The sequence below is a fragment of the Prionailurus viverrinus genome, chromosome F2 (assembly GCF_022837055.1).
Source record: "Prionailurus viverrinus isolate Anna chromosome F2, UM_Priviv_1.0, whole genome shotgun sequence".
Lineage (NCBI taxonomy): Eukaryota > Metazoa > Chordata > Mammalia > Carnivora > Felidae > Prionailurus > Prionailurus viverrinus.
Window position 1 is genome coordinate 28,330,297 of NC_062578.1, and position 18,877 is coordinate 28,349,173.

General features: G+C 39.4%; 1 long non-coding RNA gene across 6 annotated transcripts in view; it reads left to right on the top strand.

Annotated features, from left to right (window-relative positions):
- Nucleotides 1-18,877, top strand: part of LOC125156712 (uncharacterized) — a 506,607-nt gene that overhangs the window by 476,919 nt on the left and 10,811 nt on the right. For all 6 annotated transcript variants that reach the window (XR_007148738.1, XR_007148739.1, XR_007148734.1 and 3 more), the window contains one exon: nucleotides 6,360-6,435. This is a non-coding gene — a long non-coding RNA (uncharacterized LOC125156712). The remainder of the gene's footprint in view (nucleotides 1-6,359; nucleotides 6,436-18,877) is intronic.

An 18,877-nucleotide genomic window follows, 5' to 3' on the forward strand; every position in this document is an offset into this window, starting at 1 on the left:
TATCAGTTCTGCACCCTTCCTATTCTGAGGTAACACGACAATTCTGGAGCATTGGCGGAGTGCCAGGCTTGGAGCTATGGCCTGGGAGAACAGACATCTGAGTCAGATGAGTCTGTTCCTATCGGCCCACCAGCCAGGTGTCATCCCTGCCTCTCGACTGCAGGTGCCCTTAGTCCAGCTCAGCCTCAGCTGTCTCCAACTGCTCATCCTGCAGCCTCCACACCAGTTTGGGCCATGGAGACTATGCTACCTACAGCATGATCTAACCTCTGTGCCGCCGCAGGCAACCGGAATTGCTCTTTGGTGCCATATCACCCTGGGGAAGTGAGGGTCTCCCTGGCCAACTAAACCTCCTCTGCCTAAATCCACTTGAAGACGTTAATTCCTTCTAGGGAGTTCTGCTATCCTCCCAAGTCTGTCTGAGAATCACGGCCCAGCCTACCTCTGCTCTGGGTCCCCTAAACGTATCTGGTCTTTTATTGCCCTTCTGAGCCTTGGCCTCTCAGAAGCACAGGAAATAGCCCCTCACCCACCTTATCAAGGGCCCAGTGCTCTTCTCACTTGCCTTCTGACGCTCTGTCCTATGGATCAGAGGACATTTATCCAATCAGATCATCAGGGGAGACAGGTTTGTTTTCTTTATTAGGATCTCCCAAACTTAACGTTCATGCCTTTTCTCCTCTGAAGGCTATGTTTGGTTTTTGAAATTCAAAACTCAAAGGAAAATTCTGGGTTTGTTTCTCTCTCTTTCTGCTGTCTTAGCCCTTCTCTAAGGAGGTAATAAACTGGAAATAGCATCAGGAGTGCTGAAGAAAAGGAAATGCTAGGAGAACACACACCCATACCCACATATATATATATAGATACATATATATGTGGGGGTGTGTGTATGTTATATATGTATTTTTATGCATCATATAATATATATTTAGTTATGGTTATAATGTTTGCCTGACACACTAGTTTTCTGATATGACACCAGCATATTCTCAATAAACCTAAATTGCCAGATAGGGCCCCTGAGTAGTTCCCTTGTCTATTGTCTCTCTGTCATGGTGGCAGGCTAGGAAAATAGCAGTAGTAGGTAGTAGAGAATACATTTTATTTGTATTTCTTAAAGTTAATTTATTTATTTTGAGAGAGAATGAGTGAGAGAGAGAGAGGGGAATCAGGGGAGGAGCAGAGAGAGAAAGCGAGAGAGAGAATCCCAAGCAGGTTCTGCACTGGCAGCACAGAGCCTGATGTGGGGCTTGATCTCACAACTATGAGATCATGACCTGAGCCAAAATCAAGAGTCAGATGCTTAACTGACTGACCCACCCAAGTGCCTCAAAGAAGACATTTTTAAAAACCAAACTACTTCACATGTGTTCATTTCTTCAAATAAAAAATGTTTGGGAGTTCCCTGGGAGACCCTTGAGAGAGAGCTGGTTACAGCTCCCTGCACCAGGGGAGAAGCATGGGCTTCAGTGTATAATTAAACAGTAGGTGCATCTAAAAGCTTCACAAAGGAGTCTTGAGAAGTCTGGATAATATTTGAATCAAGGTTTCCAAACGCCTCTTCACAAATAACCTACTGCTCTTCTGGATTTGTATGTTTATCTAATCATGGTAAATAATTTTTACAAATCCCACCTGACTGGCCATTGTATTTAAAGCCAGTGCCCCAAGGTTTTGCCGTCCTGCTTTTCTTTGCATCTGCATATTCTAATAATTACACATATTCTGTTAACATCAGACATTTCTCTCTAACATTTCAAAAGCTTCTAATGTGTGGCCATCTGGCACATGGACTCCAATAGACGGCTCTGCTGTATGTCCTCATTCTATCAATGTATCTTTCTACGTATCAACTATCTATCATCTACCAATCTCTCAAGTGTCTATCTACCTACCTAACTGCCTAACTATCTTTGTAAGATTCATGCCTCTCTTCCTATAAGATTCATTGGACAGTCATACTTGTTAACGTATGACAGTCATGCTGCCTCCCCTGAGAGCCCGTAGGTTCTGTTGGGACATGGACTGTGTCTGTGGTGGGCACCACTGCTCCCTGGGGTCTAGCCGAGGAGGTAGCATATGCAAGGGATGAGTAAATATTTGTTCAATGAGTACATGGTCCTCTCTGAGAGCAGATACCTGTTACCGTTGGTTATCAATTACCTGGGATTCTGACTCTGCGAGTCAGTCACCTCTCACAGTCACAAAGCACGTGCCTCCCCCCACGGGATCCCATCACAATCGCTCCGATATTTGCAATGTGGCATTGCACATCCCTATCTCTACAGACCACCTCGATGCTTCTTCTTTCACTCAGGAAATGCACATGAATTTGAGTGCCGGTACCATGTGAAATAGTTCACATTTGCTCTTTTTCTTTAAATTGTTCAGCAAAGTGTGTACTTGATCATTACTAATGGTGTATTTGCATTCACCTCGCAGCTCATCTTGACCCATCGGCCTGCTGAGATGTAAAAATTGAGGGCAGCTGCTCTAGACCTGTGCTTTCAAACCACTATGCATACAAATCACCTGGGGTTTTTGTTAAAATGCAGATTCTGACTCAGTAAACCTAGAGTGGGGCCTGAAAGTCAGCATTTCTAACACACATACCCCAAGAACCTGCCCCTCCCCTGGTCCATGGACCACACTTTGAGCTGGAAGGATATGATTACTGCTCATCCAACCGATTGAAATAAAGGTTAAAAAGTGTACAGCCTAACAAAACATTTACATCTGTCTTAAAGATTTTTTTCTTTTTCACACTTTTGTATTGTTTACTTTTTTTTCTCTCCTCATTTCATACACATCTAGCCATGGAAAGTAAGTTTGACACAAATGTTTTTAACAATAAAAATAATTTCTAACTAAGTAATTTTTATTGCTTCCAACAATGCTGCAATCAAATGGACATGTCTCCCTGTGCAAACCAGCAAGATTTGCTCTGGGCTTACACCCTGCAGTAGAATCCCTCCTTCATGGCAGAGCTACATCGCCAACTTCATGCAGCATGGCCAACCTGCTCTACTGAGCCGTTTACCAAGCTGCAAACCTGACGGCGACATATGTAGGATTCTCTTTGCTCATGAAGTTCCCGCATGGGAAACTTAAACATAAAATTCATGAGAACCGTTTTTATCTTTGGGGAGAGAGGGGATGGGATCACAGTAAGGTAGCCAAGAGTCTTAACCTTCTCTGTAATTTATGATTTGAAGAAAAAAGAAGAGAAGATAAAATGTTAATATTTTAAAATACTGGGTGATGGCTAAGTATCAGTTTCTTATATTATTCTCTGTACTTTTCTGTCAGTTTCAAATAGTCCAGAATTTTTGACAGCTTTATTGAAGTGTAATTTATACACCAAAAGCAAAAACAAAAACAAAAACAAAACCCCTGCACATAGTTCATGCACTATTTCATGAGTTTGGGCATATGCAAACATTCAGGATACCATCGCCACAATAAAGACAACGGACATATCTATCGCCTCCAAAAGTTTCCTTGTGTCCCTTTGTTTTTGTTTTGTTTTTTTAATAGAACTCTAGAATGTATTCATCTTGCATAACTAAAACTTTATTGGACAACAGCTGTCCATTTCTCCCACCTTCCAGCTCCGGCAACCACTATTACATTCTCTGCCTGTATGAGTTTGACTATGTTAGATCCCTCATATAAGTAGAATCATGAGGTATTTGTCCTTCTATGACTGGCTTATTTTACTCAGCATAATGTCCTCCAGGTTCATCTATGTTGCCACAAATGGCAGGATTTCTTTCTTTTTTGAGCCTGAATAGCAGTCTATTGAATACATATACTACATTTTCTTTATCCATTCGTGTGTCAGTGGACACTTGAGTTGTTTCCATGTCTTGGCTATTGTGAATAATGCTGCGATGAATGTAGGACTGCAGATATTTCTTCTAGAGTCTGATTTCCCTTGGATTTATGCCCAGAAGGGGGATCGCTGGATCATACGGTAGTTCTAATTTTAACTTCTCAAGGAATCTGCACACTGTTTTCCACAGCTGCTGTACCATTTTTCTGGGATATGACACCAAAACCATAGGTAACAAAAGCAAAAATAGACAAGTGGGACGATATTAAACTAAAAGGCTTCTGCACAGAAAAAAATCAACAAAATGGAAAGTCAACCTACTGAATGGGAATAAATATTTGCAAAACCATATGTGTAATAAAGAATCGATTTCCAGGGGTGCCTGGGTGGCTCAGTCGGTTAAGCGTCCAACTTCGGCTCAGGTCATGATCTTGCAGTCCGTGAGTTCGAGCCCCGCCTCAGGCTCTGTGCTGACAGCTCGGAGCCCAGAGCCTGTTTCAGATTCTGTGTCTCCCTCTCTCTCTGACCGTCCCCCGTTCAACGTCTGTCTCTCTCTGTCTCAAAAATAAATAAACGTTAAAAAAAATGTTAAAAAAAAAAGAAGTGATTTCCAAAATATATGAAGAACACCAACAACTCAATAATAAAAAAATAATAACTGGATCAAATATTCTATAGTATCTTTAATAGCCTATAACCATTACCATACTGTAAGTGACATCTTCTTGTTCTTTTGTTTTTGATCAAATTCCCATGGTGAAATGAGAAACAAAGGGAAGGAAGAGGCCACAGAAAAACATGAAATATGAAAATTTTACAAGCAAAATAAATTCTATTATCCATAAACATTCAATATTTGGGGGTGGATTATCTCACATATTTTAGATTTTCTGTTCCCTAAAAACTTACAAGTTCTTTACTCTAGAATGAAAGGGAAAAAAAAAATCAAGAGAGTGGATCCTTTCACAAAGTGCCTTAATCTGGGAATTTTTCTAGAAGGAAATAAAATCGAACCCAAAGGAGGAAGGTGTCTCCTGGCAAACACCATATTTTGAACACATCCTTGGTGCGAAGCTCTAATTATGTTATCACTGACTTGCCCTTGGTACTAAGGGGAAAACTGATTTAATTCTGAGACTCTGAGGTTTACTAGCAAGTGACTCACCTTTCTTAATTCCTTCTGCATATTTCTCCCTTTTTACTTCCTATCCCTAAACTTAGAAAACTGTTTTCTTTTACCCATTTTAAATTCACTAGAGAACAAACTGTGTTTTAGAATAAATTGTTCTAGAGAATGGAACATCTAGAAGTCACATTATATATTCTCGCACTGAACTAAAAAACCCACAAATGAAAGGAAACTGAAATAGCTCCTATTTAGAAGCAATGAGTCACTTTTCCAGCTTTCACTGCTTCACCCGGTATAGGAACACCCTTTCTTCTATGATATCTGCCTTCCAGTAATCTACGAGCACAGTGTAGTTAGCAGAGTTGTAGCTGGGGAACACACGAAGAATTTTCCTGCTAAATCCACAATATGTCACTTCATCTTCTCCACATTTCTCTTTAACTTAAAATTGTTCATCCTGATTTCTAAGCATTAAAAATCCAATTACGTCTACGTTTAAACTTTTGGAAATCGTTCCCTTGATGTTTTAGAATTTGAAATGGTCTAAAGAGTCAAAAAGGTCATCAGTGAGCACAATCAGAATCCATTAAACCGTAAAGACATTCTAATGCAAAAGTAATTTTAAAAATCACATCTGAGGATCAAATTAAATGTTTATTTTCCATTTAATTCCACATTTTCAATGATATAACCCTCTTGGGCCAATTTCGCACTCTTGGTTATACAGTAAGTTAAGCCTTCTGGACGCACTAGTTTTCTTTGCTTTTCATGTAGTTTATTATTCATCGCCATCCTGCTCTTCCTTGCTACTCATTTATCCATATGGAAAATGTGTTGACATAAAAAAAATTGTATTATGGAAGAAAAATCTTTGCACGATTCCTTCTTCTTCTGCAGCTATGAGAGGTACATGTTCTATTGTTACACTCCCTTTCTCATATGTTCACTCATTGCCTAGGAAACCCCCAGATTATATTTCTTCATTCTGAAGTATCAGAGCCTCTGTTTCCATTAAAAATTCACAAATGCGGGTGCTCCTGGGTGGCTCAGTTGGTTAAGCGACCGGCTCTTCACTTGGGCTCAGGTCCTGATCTCACAGTTTGTGGGTTCAAGTCCCACAGAGGGCTCTGCAACAGCAATATGGAGCCTGCTTGGGATTCTCTCTCCGCCCTCCCCCTCTGTCTCTGCCCCTCCCCCACTTGTGCGTGCACACTTTCTTTCTCTCTCTCTTTCAAAACAAATAAACTTTTTAAAAAATTTCACAAATACAGACTGAGTTATAACACTAGTAGAGTAGATTCGAGAAAATTAATAAATTAGATCATGGAGTCATAAGCTGTCCTAAAAAAAGCCTGAAACTTGTTACTCCCTTTTCTTTTTGATTTGTTTTGGCAGCTTTTCATTCCCTCTCCTCTGTACAGAAGTCGCCCCATCGCCACTAGCATTCCAGTTGGACCTCAGGAGCCTAAAGGTATGAAAAACACTTCTTCCTTTCCCGGTATGAGAAATACCTCTCGGCACTCAATGTCAGCCATTGTCTTCCACTGTACTTCGTACCCTGTTTGTCGCTAAATAAAATCTGTGATGTTGCCCTCATATTCTTGACATCCGAATACTATATAGAAAACATGCCCTGCGTCAGGCATTCAGAAAAGAAAACATCACGAAAGCTGCAGCCCTCCAAGTATGTTTGGGTGACTCTTTAATTCACAGCTTTCGAGCTTTCAGATGGAGAGAATGCAGTGCAGCAATGAGAGCATGGGTGGAGGACCAAGAAGGATCTGGATTCAAACCCAGTCTGCACCTAATTTCTTGACCTTGAGAAAGTCATTTACCTTCTTGGGTCCTCTCTATTAACTGAAGATGATTAAATGAGAGGGGATAGGAAAAATACCCAGCATGTACTAGACACATAAGCCACATTCTATTGCCTTCATGCCTCCATAATGTTCTTTATAAGAACGTGTAAATAGTGTTTCCTTTTTTCTCATTACCCACAACTCTCGTTTCTTCAGTTGCCCTATTCCCCGAAGGCTTTCTATTCACTGTGAAGGCACAGTTTTAAATCCTCTGACATACCTTTTAGCTTGGGTTCTAAATTTACGTTCTGGTAAAAATATGTGTCCAAAGTAAATGAAATACAAAATAACTGAGACAGAGAAGTAGACATGTATGTGTCTCATTTGTGCTCTTGGGATTTAAATTTATGGAAGTGACTGAGTAATAACATCGAGGCCAATGGTACTGAAAGAAGAATTCATTATTTCTATTTCCCTAGAGAAGGAGGCACATCATGTTATGCAGGGCCACGTGGAAAGCACCAGGGTTTGGGCAGGAGGCAGAAGAGGGGAAAGCCTGGGCTGTAGCCTTTTTTCGTGGTTCCACACGAAAGACCAGGCAAAGCTGGGAAACAATTTAAGATTGTCTATTTTGAAAAATTCTGAAGGTTTTAAGCTATAGGAGCAGTCTCTAGCTGCCTGGTACCCAACCCTGGGATGATTTAGGGCAGGAGAAATATTGGCTTGATGTGTAAGTTAATAGAATTTGTTGGGTGAATACATTTCCCAGATTGGTTGATTTGCATTTGAAAGGTACACTGCCTGCCAAGCTGTCTCTAAGAATTGGCTAGCCCTGGGAGGGGCAGTCTCTCAGCAGCCAGAAAGATTTTTTAAGATGGCAAAACATCATAAGATAATAAAAATTTAAAAATATGATTAATACAATAGGGAAAAGAAAAAGGATATCAGTTATATGACATTAAAGGGAAACATTTCAAAAATGCAAAAAAATTAACTCCACTTTTAATAGAGAAATATATTTCAGCCGTGAGGCTTTTTTTAAGCATAGTGAAAATACTAAATACATATATTTTTAAATTCTAGTGGTTTTTTTTAAGGTTATTTATTTTCGAGAGAGTGAGTGTGCATGTGTGAGTGGGGGAGGGGCAGAGAGAGGGAGAGAGAGAATCCCAAACAGGTTCCATACTGTCAGCACAGAGCCTGACATGGGGCCCGATCCCATGAATCATGAGATCATGACCTGAGCCAAAATCAAGAGTCCAATGCTTAACCAACTGAGCCATGCAGACCCCCCAAAAATGCTAACTATTTTTAAAGAACTTTTCATCAGTGGCTCCAAGCAACTTTATTTATACCAATTCCTTGTCTGTGAATATTTGATATAAATATGAGGATGAAAGGAATACTGTTCACTTTTTTTAGTCACATTTGCTTCAATGGGGATAGTGGGAGCTATTCAGTCTCCTAAGTCAGAACTGAGTCAGGCTAAGAAGTATACACCTTTCCTTTCCTTCCCACACCTACCTCCACATCTCAAACGTAAGGACAGGCCCCAAATCAGCATTCTCTGCTTCACCTGTGTAACAATCATTTTTTTTGAAGACTGAACTTCTGTTAGAAACTCTGCCATGCCCTAGAGCTTTGAACATCAGTAAAACCAGGGCATCTTCCTAGGAGTCAAAGTCACTGAAAAGGCTAATATGTTACAATGGAATAAAAAGATTAGGAAAGTTTCTTTAAGTAAGTAGATTAACAAAAGTCGATTAGCAGTAAGTAGATAAGTAAAAGTATACCCAAGTCTGTGCTGTCCAACAGAATAGCCACTGGCTAGCACATGTCACTAATGTGCACTTGAAATATGGCTGGTCCCAACTGAAGTATTCTGTTAAGTATAAAGTACACACCGGCTTCATAGACTTGGATAAGAAAAAAATGAATGAAAGTATCTCGTCAATATTATACTGATTACATGTTGACATTATAACATTTTTGGTATTTGACTTAAAAATTATTAAAATTAAACTTACATTTTTCTTTTTTTGTCAATATGGCTATTAAATTTTTATTGCATATACGGGTTGCATTTATGAGTTTAATTACATATTACATTTCTATTGAATAGTGATGATCTAACTCCTACAAGGGCCCCTTTAGACACCAAGCATCAAAAAACAAAACAAAATTAAAAAAAAAAAACACCTGAGGGCTCCAGGTTATGCCCAAAGTCTTCAATGCCAACCTGCTCCTTATCTCACCCTTCCATATTCACAATGACTGACCTAAGAAAAGCTTCTGTTACCTCCAATATGAATGAAACAGCAGATCCCAAATGAACTCTCTTTTTCTGTTTAAGCAATTCATGCTCTCCGTCATTTCTCGAGTTGTTTATCTTAAACAACAAACTTAAAACCCTATATAAGAACACTTGAGGGGCGCCTGGGTGGTTCAGTCAGTTGAGCGTCCGACTTCAGCCCAGGTCATGATCTCGCTGTCCGTGGGTTCGAGCCCCACATTGGGCTCTGTGCTGACTTGGAGCCCGGAGCCTGTTTTGGATTCTGTGTTTCCCTCTCTCTCTCTGACCCTCCCCTGTTCATGCTCTGTCTCTCTCTGTCTCAAAAATAAATAAACATTTAAAAAAAAAAAGAATACTTGATTCATAGGGCACCTGGGTGGTTCTGTCAGTTAAGCATCCGACTCTTGATTTCAGCTCAGGTCATGAGCTCACAACTCCTGAGTTCAAGCCCTACATCTGGCTCTGTGCTGACCGTGTAGAGCCTGCTTGGTGTTCTCTCACTCCCTGTCTCTCTGCCCCGCCCCTGTTCGTGCTCTCTCTCTCTCTCTCTCTCTCTCTCTCTCAAAATAAATGAATAAACTTTAAAAGAAAAAAGAAAGAAAATCAGTGAAATACATCATTTAAAAACAAGAACATTTGATTTGTCACACAATAATGCCCAAATTTTTTTCTAAACACTAACTCTAACATAAATGCCCAGTGTCCTATAACCATTCAAATCCAACCAGTTCAGGTTACTTATCATCCTCCAGAAACTTCTCTCTGCTGCTATGCTTTTACTCTCTATTTTCTTTGCTTGGAAAGCCCTCTCCACAAAATGTACCTATGACTGTCCTACTCAGACTACAACATATCGCTCCAATTCTCTTCTCTCTTCCGTAATTTCCAGCTCAGAATTAATCTTTCTCACTTTAAGTTCCTTGAGGCCTTTGTTGGCCTCGCTTTTCTGGCACGCACAACATGATATTTTGTGGTACAGCTGATGGTGTACATTTTCTGTCCCTTCTCCAAACTGTAAGTATCTTGAAGGCAGGATACATTTATACAGCCCTCAGGACAAAATCTTACACCCAGTAAATGTTTGAAAGTAGAAGTAATTTGAAGTTTGCAAGGCTATCAGAAGAGAGAGGATCATTCTGTGACACCCACAGTTTGACCTAGAGCTCAGAACAACCTGAAATGATTTCCAGGCAACCAGGAGTCTTAGCCAATCCACCTGCAGATAATGTATGGTAACACAGCATTAAGGAACTCACACAGCAGTCATTTTTCATCTTGGCTTTTCAGTGAAAAGCATTCACAGGCTGATCATGAGTGACACAGAAGGTAATACAGAGATCATGACTGGCAGGGCAATCCCAACATCTCTCAACACCTGCTTGTTTATTCGGCTGGAATGTATCACACTTGAAGAAGTGACCCATTTGATACGTACAACAAAGCAAATTGGAGCAATCAATCAATTAAGCAACAACATGTTAGAAAACTAACTCAGAAGAAATATTCTAGAAAAGCTGACTATAAAGAAGGCATTTTGAGGTCATGAATCACAACTAGTTTTAATCACAGAGCAAGGATGCATTGAGTGTTTTTGCGTGTCGTGTCTTCAAGCAGACTATCCACTCCAAGAGGCATGAAACCGTGCCTAACATGTCTCTTTGCTTAAGTACCCATCACACGGATGGGTACACAGTAGGGTGTACAAGACTTTTTGAACAGGGAAAATATATTTCCATCCAGCTGGTGGCCATCTGAAATTACTTGAGATGTCACACTTAGGTGTACAGAATAAATGAATTTAAATCAATTTTAGTTGATTTAAATAAACATTTTACTTAATAGAGTGTGGATTATGAACCATCATAACCTCAGAAATCTTTTTAAGGCAAAGATATTCTTTTATTTGTTGAGATAGGATGAGATGTCAAAGGCCAGCTATGGAAAAGTAGAAAAAAATGTAAAAAGACAGATTGATTTTTAAAAAGAGGGTCAACTGGTTCAAGTTGCAGTCTCCATAGAGCTGATACAGGTTGGTTTATATTTCTGAGAGTCCAGTCTTATGATGGAGGCATTGCCTCCTGAGTCTGATGGGGATGATAGACAGTTGAAAAAAATAGTCTTGATTCTAGGGCTCTCATGTGTATCTGTCTTTCATGATAGAAGCCAGTGGCTTAATACAGAGGTCAGTGAGGGGAAAGTAACAAAAAGGGTTCACCCAGGTATATGGCCTTCACCAAGTATTATTGGATTTGAGGCAGGCTTCTGTCTCGGCAGAAATTTCAAAACAAACCGGGAATGACATAGAACCCTTTCTTATAACCTCAATGAAAAGAGTAAGGGTTAGAGGAGTATCTGCCTCCGTAGGCTGAAAGATAGAGGAAGCATGTGATGAAAGGCTCTCAAAAGAGTATATATTTTAGTGGGAACTCACAAAAAATGGAATAATTCTACATATAAGGATCAGAGAAAGCTTCATAGAAGGAGCACAGCAGGTATCTAGTACAGCAAAGCTGTCATATTCTTAGCTCTAGTCACTTGTCTGAATAGAGCTTGGCACTCATTAGTCAAGGACAAATCCAGGATTTGGGTAAAGTCTTCAGAGCCAGGGTAGGCCAGTACTCATGATGGGATTCCTTCTTGACAGAGTAAGAAATCTGCCCTCACAAATACGTGAGAAGAAGCACATGTCCTTCAATTCAAGCTTTGCATGGAAATTGCATTTTCTCTTAAAGAAGTAGAAAAAGAGGTTGAAGTTCTTCCCAGTCAACCAGGCAACACTTGTAATGTCTGTCTACCAGGACTGGCTATTGTTAGAAGGGCCTTGAAGGGATTGTTATGCCCTGTAGAACAAAAATACTCTTTACCAAACAAAAGGCATAGAGATTGGAAAAGAAGAAATACAACTGTCTCTATTTGCAGATGACATGATTGGCTATGTAGAAAATACCAATGAATCTACCAAAAAAAAAAACCTCCTAAAATAAAATTTGTCAAGGTTACAGAATGCAAGATCAATCATAATTCTATATACAGGCAACAAATAGGTAGAAAGCAAAACTTAAAACACAATGTCATTTACAATCACTCCCCAAAAATGAATTAGGTAAGTGAAGCCTAAAAAGAGGAAATGTAAAAAAGTATATACAAGATCCACATGCTAAAAATTACAATATACTGATTCAATAAATCAAAGCTCTAAATAAATGGACGTGTTGTGTACATGGATTGGAAGATTCAACATAGTAAAGATGAAAACTTTCCCTAAATTGATATGTAGGTTTAATGCAAGTTCTATGCAATCCCAAGATCTTTACACATATAGGAAATCTCAAAGTTTATATGGAAAGGCAAACAAGAAAATAACAAACAATTCTGAAAAAGCTACAGTAGCCAAAACAGTATGGAGGAATGTGGATCGATGGAAATAGACCCACAGAAATATGCCCAACCGAATTTGGACCAAGTGCAAGAAAATTCAGTGAAGAAAGGATATGCTTTTCAGCAAATGGATGTTAGAAGATAAAATGATAAGTTACAGGCTGAGAGAAAATACCTGCAATCCACATATCTGGCAAAAATGTATCTGGAATATATAAAGAACTCTCAAAACTCAACAATTAAAAAAAAAACTTTTCATCTAGCAAATGGCCAAAGACATGAACAGAGATGAATGGCAAATGAGCATATAAAAAGATGGTCATCATCATTAGCCATTAGGGAAATGCAAAAATTAAAACCACAATGAGAAATAACTATACTCCTATTAGAAAGGCTCCAGTGAAAAATGGTGTGGGAGGTTGTGACAGGAGCAAATCAAGACACAAGATGGCAGAAGAGGGATTTCCAGCACTGACCTCTTCCCAGAAACATCAGTCTGAACAACTATTTACTTCTGAAAATATGATTAAGAAGCTAAGGATTCCAGGTGAGAGATTACAGGACCTGGGTAGAGCACAGAAGTTAGAAAAGACGCAATCAAATGGGCAGGAGAGAAAGTTTCACATTACCCCTGTCATTCTTCCCCCAACACCCCACACCCCAGCATGGACAGGGAAACCCTCCTTCTGGGGGAGAGGGGGGGAAGGAAAATGAAGCAAATACTGGTTTCCCCAGGTGGCTCCTATGGCCCCAAGCTCAAGGCAGGCTGCTGCAGACTCTCTCTCTGGGCCCACTCCAGTGCCACCAGGCTCCAGGCAGCTTTCCAGGGCTTTCCCAGCCCACCCAACACCGGGCTGGCCCAGGCAGCCCCAACCTCCTGGCCAGCAGCCATAAACCACATGGCAAGCCCACCCCAGTTGTCCTAGGTCCTCAGCACCTGGGCCTCCCACTGACCCAGAACTCAACCTTGCCTTGTGGACCATTTGGATTTCAGGTAAAATTGCACATAACAATTGACTGTTATGCTGACTTTCTTTGCTAAATATTTCTCTCAGAGAGACCCTAGAGGGAGGCATTGCTATGTTTGGGATTACATTCATATATTCTGGGCTTCCCTGGTCATAAGACAGACATAACAGCATTGTGATTTCATCCCAATTCTAATGCAATCACTTGTCCTGTTTAAAGAAACCCATGTTGAACTGTTCAGAAGAACAATTGTTAGGTGGAATTTTACCTGAAACCCAAGAGAAAGGAACTCTGGTAAACCAGGCTGGGCCATAGAGAGCAGACAGTTTTCCTAAGTCATTTGCATTTTACTTCAGGGATTCTATCTCCTAAGTATAATTATAACAATTTCTTGGAATATGTCTGTCAAATTAGTGTTTCTCCATCTTGGAAAGAAGCAAGAAAGAATAGAATGAAGAATTTGATAGTATTTGCTCAAGAACCTACAGAATTTTCTATTTGAGATTTTATTTTAAAATGAAAGGAAAATAATTACTTGAGAATAGTTTACTCTGCATTATGAACTGTCTTCCTTTACTCTCTGCTCATCAATTGCAGCTAACGATCATTTGTCTCTAAAACTAAGCCCAGTTGTGGTCTGCTTCCTTCTCATCACTCTTGCTCTGAGTCATTGTTTTTGATCTGCTTTTGGGTCCTATGCTGATCTGTGTCCCAAGCTGACCCACGGTGGTTCATTTAAGTGAATTGGTGTTGTTGTGCTTTTTGGAAACAATTCTTGTTTCTTCTTTTCTTCTTGCTCAACATGCAATCCTTAAATTCTCGTGTCTTGTTCTGCATTATTCCTGCTGTGTTTCCTTATGATCTCTGCAATGCTGCAGTGATGAGGCACATCTACATCACTGCATGTTCCCATCTGGTAATGTCCACTATGAAATGCTGCATGTCCTGATGGGGGGCAAAAGGGGGATAATTATGAGTCCCTAGATGTAGGGAAAGAAAAATTACTTTGGATGCTACTTAGAAAACTATCCAAGGTCTTTAGATACAATGCCCTCCTCCTACCTGACCCTGACTCATTCACTGGGTAGAGACAAGGGAAGAAAATTAAGGAAGTTTTTTTCTTTTATTTGAGACCTATTTTTTATTTGGGACACTCTTACCTCTGTGCAATTCTTAAGTTGTTGAAGACTGACTCTACCTTGTCTCGTCTCCACTCCAGAAGCTCTGGAGAAATATGTGCTACTCTTAAGACATCAGGTAATTCTATGCACATCATCTGCTTTGGCCCCTATGGTTGGTTGATGTTTGATATTTACCACTAAACTAAGGATAATATTAGTGATATTGGCAAAAAAGTGAAATCCTGAATCTAACAGGGATTGAGGTCAAATGAAAGGCAAACACACACAACTTGTAAGTCGGAGATGAATGACAACTATAGTCTTAATCAGAGTTTCAGAAAAGATTTTGTGTGACTTCTGACTCAGTCAATGGAAGGCAATTTACATTTCATGTCTGAGACAGAACAATCTGTCACTTAGAAATATTTGGGTCAGTAATATTGGCTGAGAATGAAATCATGATGAGAATATGAGAATGATCCTGAATAAACTGGATAACCAGAAAAATTCCAAGACCAGAAATACATATATATTTTGTTGTATTTATATATTTATATGTATTTACATAATACATATATATGTATTCATATATTGTATTTATATAATTTTATTGTATTATATAATATTATTGTCATTTATTATATTATATCATACACTGCCACTATGAGACTGATAGATGATATGTAGCTTACAAATTTCATCTGGATTAGAAAATAATTAGATTCTCTGCATCTTTACCATATGATGGAGTTTTACTTACAAACATGTAGAATTGTTAGCAGGAAAAAAAATATGGTTTCTTAAGGAAATATATTGTGACATGGAGAAAAAATAATTTAGGCATATACAGGCATGAAGAAAAAGAGAATAAATTGAAATACTGCATGTTTCAACAAAATGACTACAGATGTGCCTTTCAAAGGATTTTCTGTTTAAACCTATCATTTAAAAAAATAATATACTTTACAGATCTTTGGGCTCAAAAATAATGGTTGTTGCTATATTCAACCATTTTGTGATAAAAATTAAAATCACATGTGTGTAAACATCGAAGCCTGGTTATTGGTGGCACAGCTGTCTCTGCTCACCATAAAGCTCAGACTCAGATTCTTACAAATCCATTTGTGCTAAAAAAGGATGTCACACTTCAGTTCATTACATCCTTACAGTGTGGCTAACAGAGATTTTTGCCCATGACCTCTGCTGCATTGTCTAAGCAATGCTTTATTGTATCCTAAAGCATCCCTCCTACAGAAAAAGAAAAAAAAAAAAACTGAGCTGCCTCATTTTTCCTCTGGAAACTGCTCAGCGGTCCCGCAGTTTTCTATTTGCACTCTAGGCTGGGGATGTTGCTAAGCAGCAAGTGCTTCTCTGCTCTGAGACCCGCTGTTTCAGGAGCTCTTTGCTCTAGATTTTTTGTTTCATGATAAAGAGAATTCATAAAGCAATACTGGTCAAGCTGTTGTTTCAAATCTGTCCAATGTCCTTGATATAGTGACCGTTTTAGTAACAGCACTTCATTTGTGTTAGGATCATAACATGTTAGATTTCCAGTGTTATTCAATAATTATCATCTCCACATTCCCAGCTCACAGATGAAGACACTAGACCTCAGAGAACCAAACTGAAATACTCAATTTGTGGGAAAATAAATTTCTCATTCTCTTTAGAACCCAGACTCCAAGTATTAACTCCTCTGTCAGGAAAATTATCAGGGAAAGTGAGTTGCTGAGAGCAGATTAGCAGTGTAGAAAGGGCTCCCTTGGATGTAACCCCAAAAAGCCCTTCTAAACAGCCCTTCTTTTTTTTTCTTGGTCTCAGATCAAGAAAGGGATGAACATCAGAAATACAGGAAAATGCACATAACACATATGCATTTAAATTCATTTAAACTCAGAGTGCATAGGTTCTCTGAAGCTCATCTAAAAATACTGTTTGTGGGGCACCTGGGTGGCTCAGTCAGTTGAGCATCCGACTTCGGCTCAGGTCATGATCTCGCCCTCCATGAGTTCGAGCCCCACATCAGGCTCTGTGCTGACAGCTCAGAGCCTGGAGCCTGCTTCCAATTCTGTGTCTTCCTCTCTCTCTGTCCCTCCCCTGCTCACGCTCTGTCTCCCTGTCTCTCAAAAATAAACATTTTAAAAAAATAAATAATAATAATAATAATAATACTGTTCGTTAGGAATCCCTATTCTAAGTGGTCTAGATATCAAGACTATTCTAACATATTCTGAACTAATCATTGCTTTGTCCTTGTTAATATTCATGAAGTACTTACTATGTTCTAGAAGCTTTACATATGTTGAGATATTCAATCCTCTTCAAAATCCTATAGATCATTACTATTAAAATCCTCATCTTACAAATAAGGAAATTGAAACACAGAGACAGCAAGTAATTTGACTAAGGTCAAAGAGCCAATAACTGGTAATATCAAGATCCCAAGATTCTAATTCGCATGGTCTGGCTCCAGAGCTGGAACATGCTTTTAACCACGGAGTAATGTGATTGATCAAGCATCTATAACATCCCAATCGCTTTTGCTGACTATTTTAAGTTTTCCAAACTTTCTGAAGGAGGTTAACATTATTTCCATTTTCTAGATGAGGAAACTGCAGTTTATAGATATAAAATCCAATGTTGTTAAAGCTAGTAAGTTATAGAACTGAGAAATGGACCCAGCTCTTCTAACATAAGTGCAGTATTACTTTCTTTACAGCAGCACTGTCCAATAGAACTTTCTACATTAATAGAAATGTCCAGTATGGCAGACATACGAACAAAAGACCTGATTTTGTATGAGCAATTGAAGCATGAACTCCAATCATTAAAATAATATCAACTGAGCTGTTACCATAAACATCATTATTCTAAATAAATCAAAAACAAAATAAATCAAAGACCAAAAAAACACAAAAATTAAAAAAAAATTTTTTTTTAATTAAAAGGGTCAGATCTACTGCTACATTTTCCAAACATAAGAGAAATAAAGTGATGTTCTTTCCCGATTGTATGTGCTGTATACATTTTTTTCTTGGAATCTTTTATTTTCCCCCAAGTTAGGCCTCAGGACGCCCTAGTTGATACTTTCTTTTAGATCTATTGCTCAGGTCTGCTCTCTCAGCATTCACAAGTCAGCTATCAGGGCAGCTCAGCTTTGTGATTACCACTGCACAGACTTCTGAATCGGCCATGTTGTATACAAAATGTGTGTGTTCTCCATCTTCAACTGAATGCTGAGACCCTAACCCTCAATGTGCCTGTACTTGGAGATGGAGCCTCCAAGGAGGTACTTAAGGTTAAACGAGGTCATAAGAATAGGGGCCTGATCTGATAGGGTTACTGTCCTTATAAGAAGAGACAACGGAGAGAGCTCGCTCTCTGTTTCTTTTCTCTCTCTCTCTCTCTCTCTCTCTCTCTCTCTCTCTCTCACACACACACACACACACACACACAAGCTCAGAGGAAAGATTATGTGAGGACAAAGCAGCCATCTCCTAGCCAGGAAAATGAGCCTCACCGGGAATGGAACACTGTTGGCACCTTGATCTTGTACTTCCCAGCCTCCAGAACAGTGAGAAAATATATGTCTGTTGTTTTAGCCATGCAGTCTATAGTATTTTGTTATGGTAGCCAGGTAGCATAAGATAGGTCCCTTTCTGGCTTGGGCAGAAAGTGGTTGACATGAACTCTCAAGGAACAGAGATCAGGGACCAGTCCTCTTCACTTTTCACGTCTGGAAGATTGGAAGAAATTGACTGATTGTCAACCAAGCCAACGAACAGAAAGAGGTTACTCACAACTCTGAACCCTTGGAGCAGACGATCAGGAGCGGGCACTCACTGTGCTGCTCACAAAGTTAATAAGCCTCTAGAAAAAGCTCGATGAGGACCAGCACCTGGTGGAGGAGTAAGAGGCTGCAATAAGGGTCCAGGTCATTGGGGTGGACATGGCACATCTAGAGTGGGAAAGGCTCACTACCATATGTCGATATTTGAACCCAGTTTTAACCAGACATGGGTTACCAATATCCCCAAGAGAAATTAAGGAGAATAAGCAATGCTAATTCAATTCCACACATATTTATTGATATTAACCCTGTACCAGAACAGCTCATAGCTACTACAATAATATATATATATATATATATATATATATGCACAGAGTATTTATTATTGGCTCACAGAAGAGAAACAACTATGGCAGTTGTGGAGGAAGGAGTTAAGAGATGCTTTTGAAGGAGGTGACATCAGAATTCAAAATGCAAAGGTATAGAGAGATAGCTACCATACCAGACTGCTATGTTCGTTTCCCTTTTTAAGCTTATCTTCACATTGTCATCTCTGCCTGCCC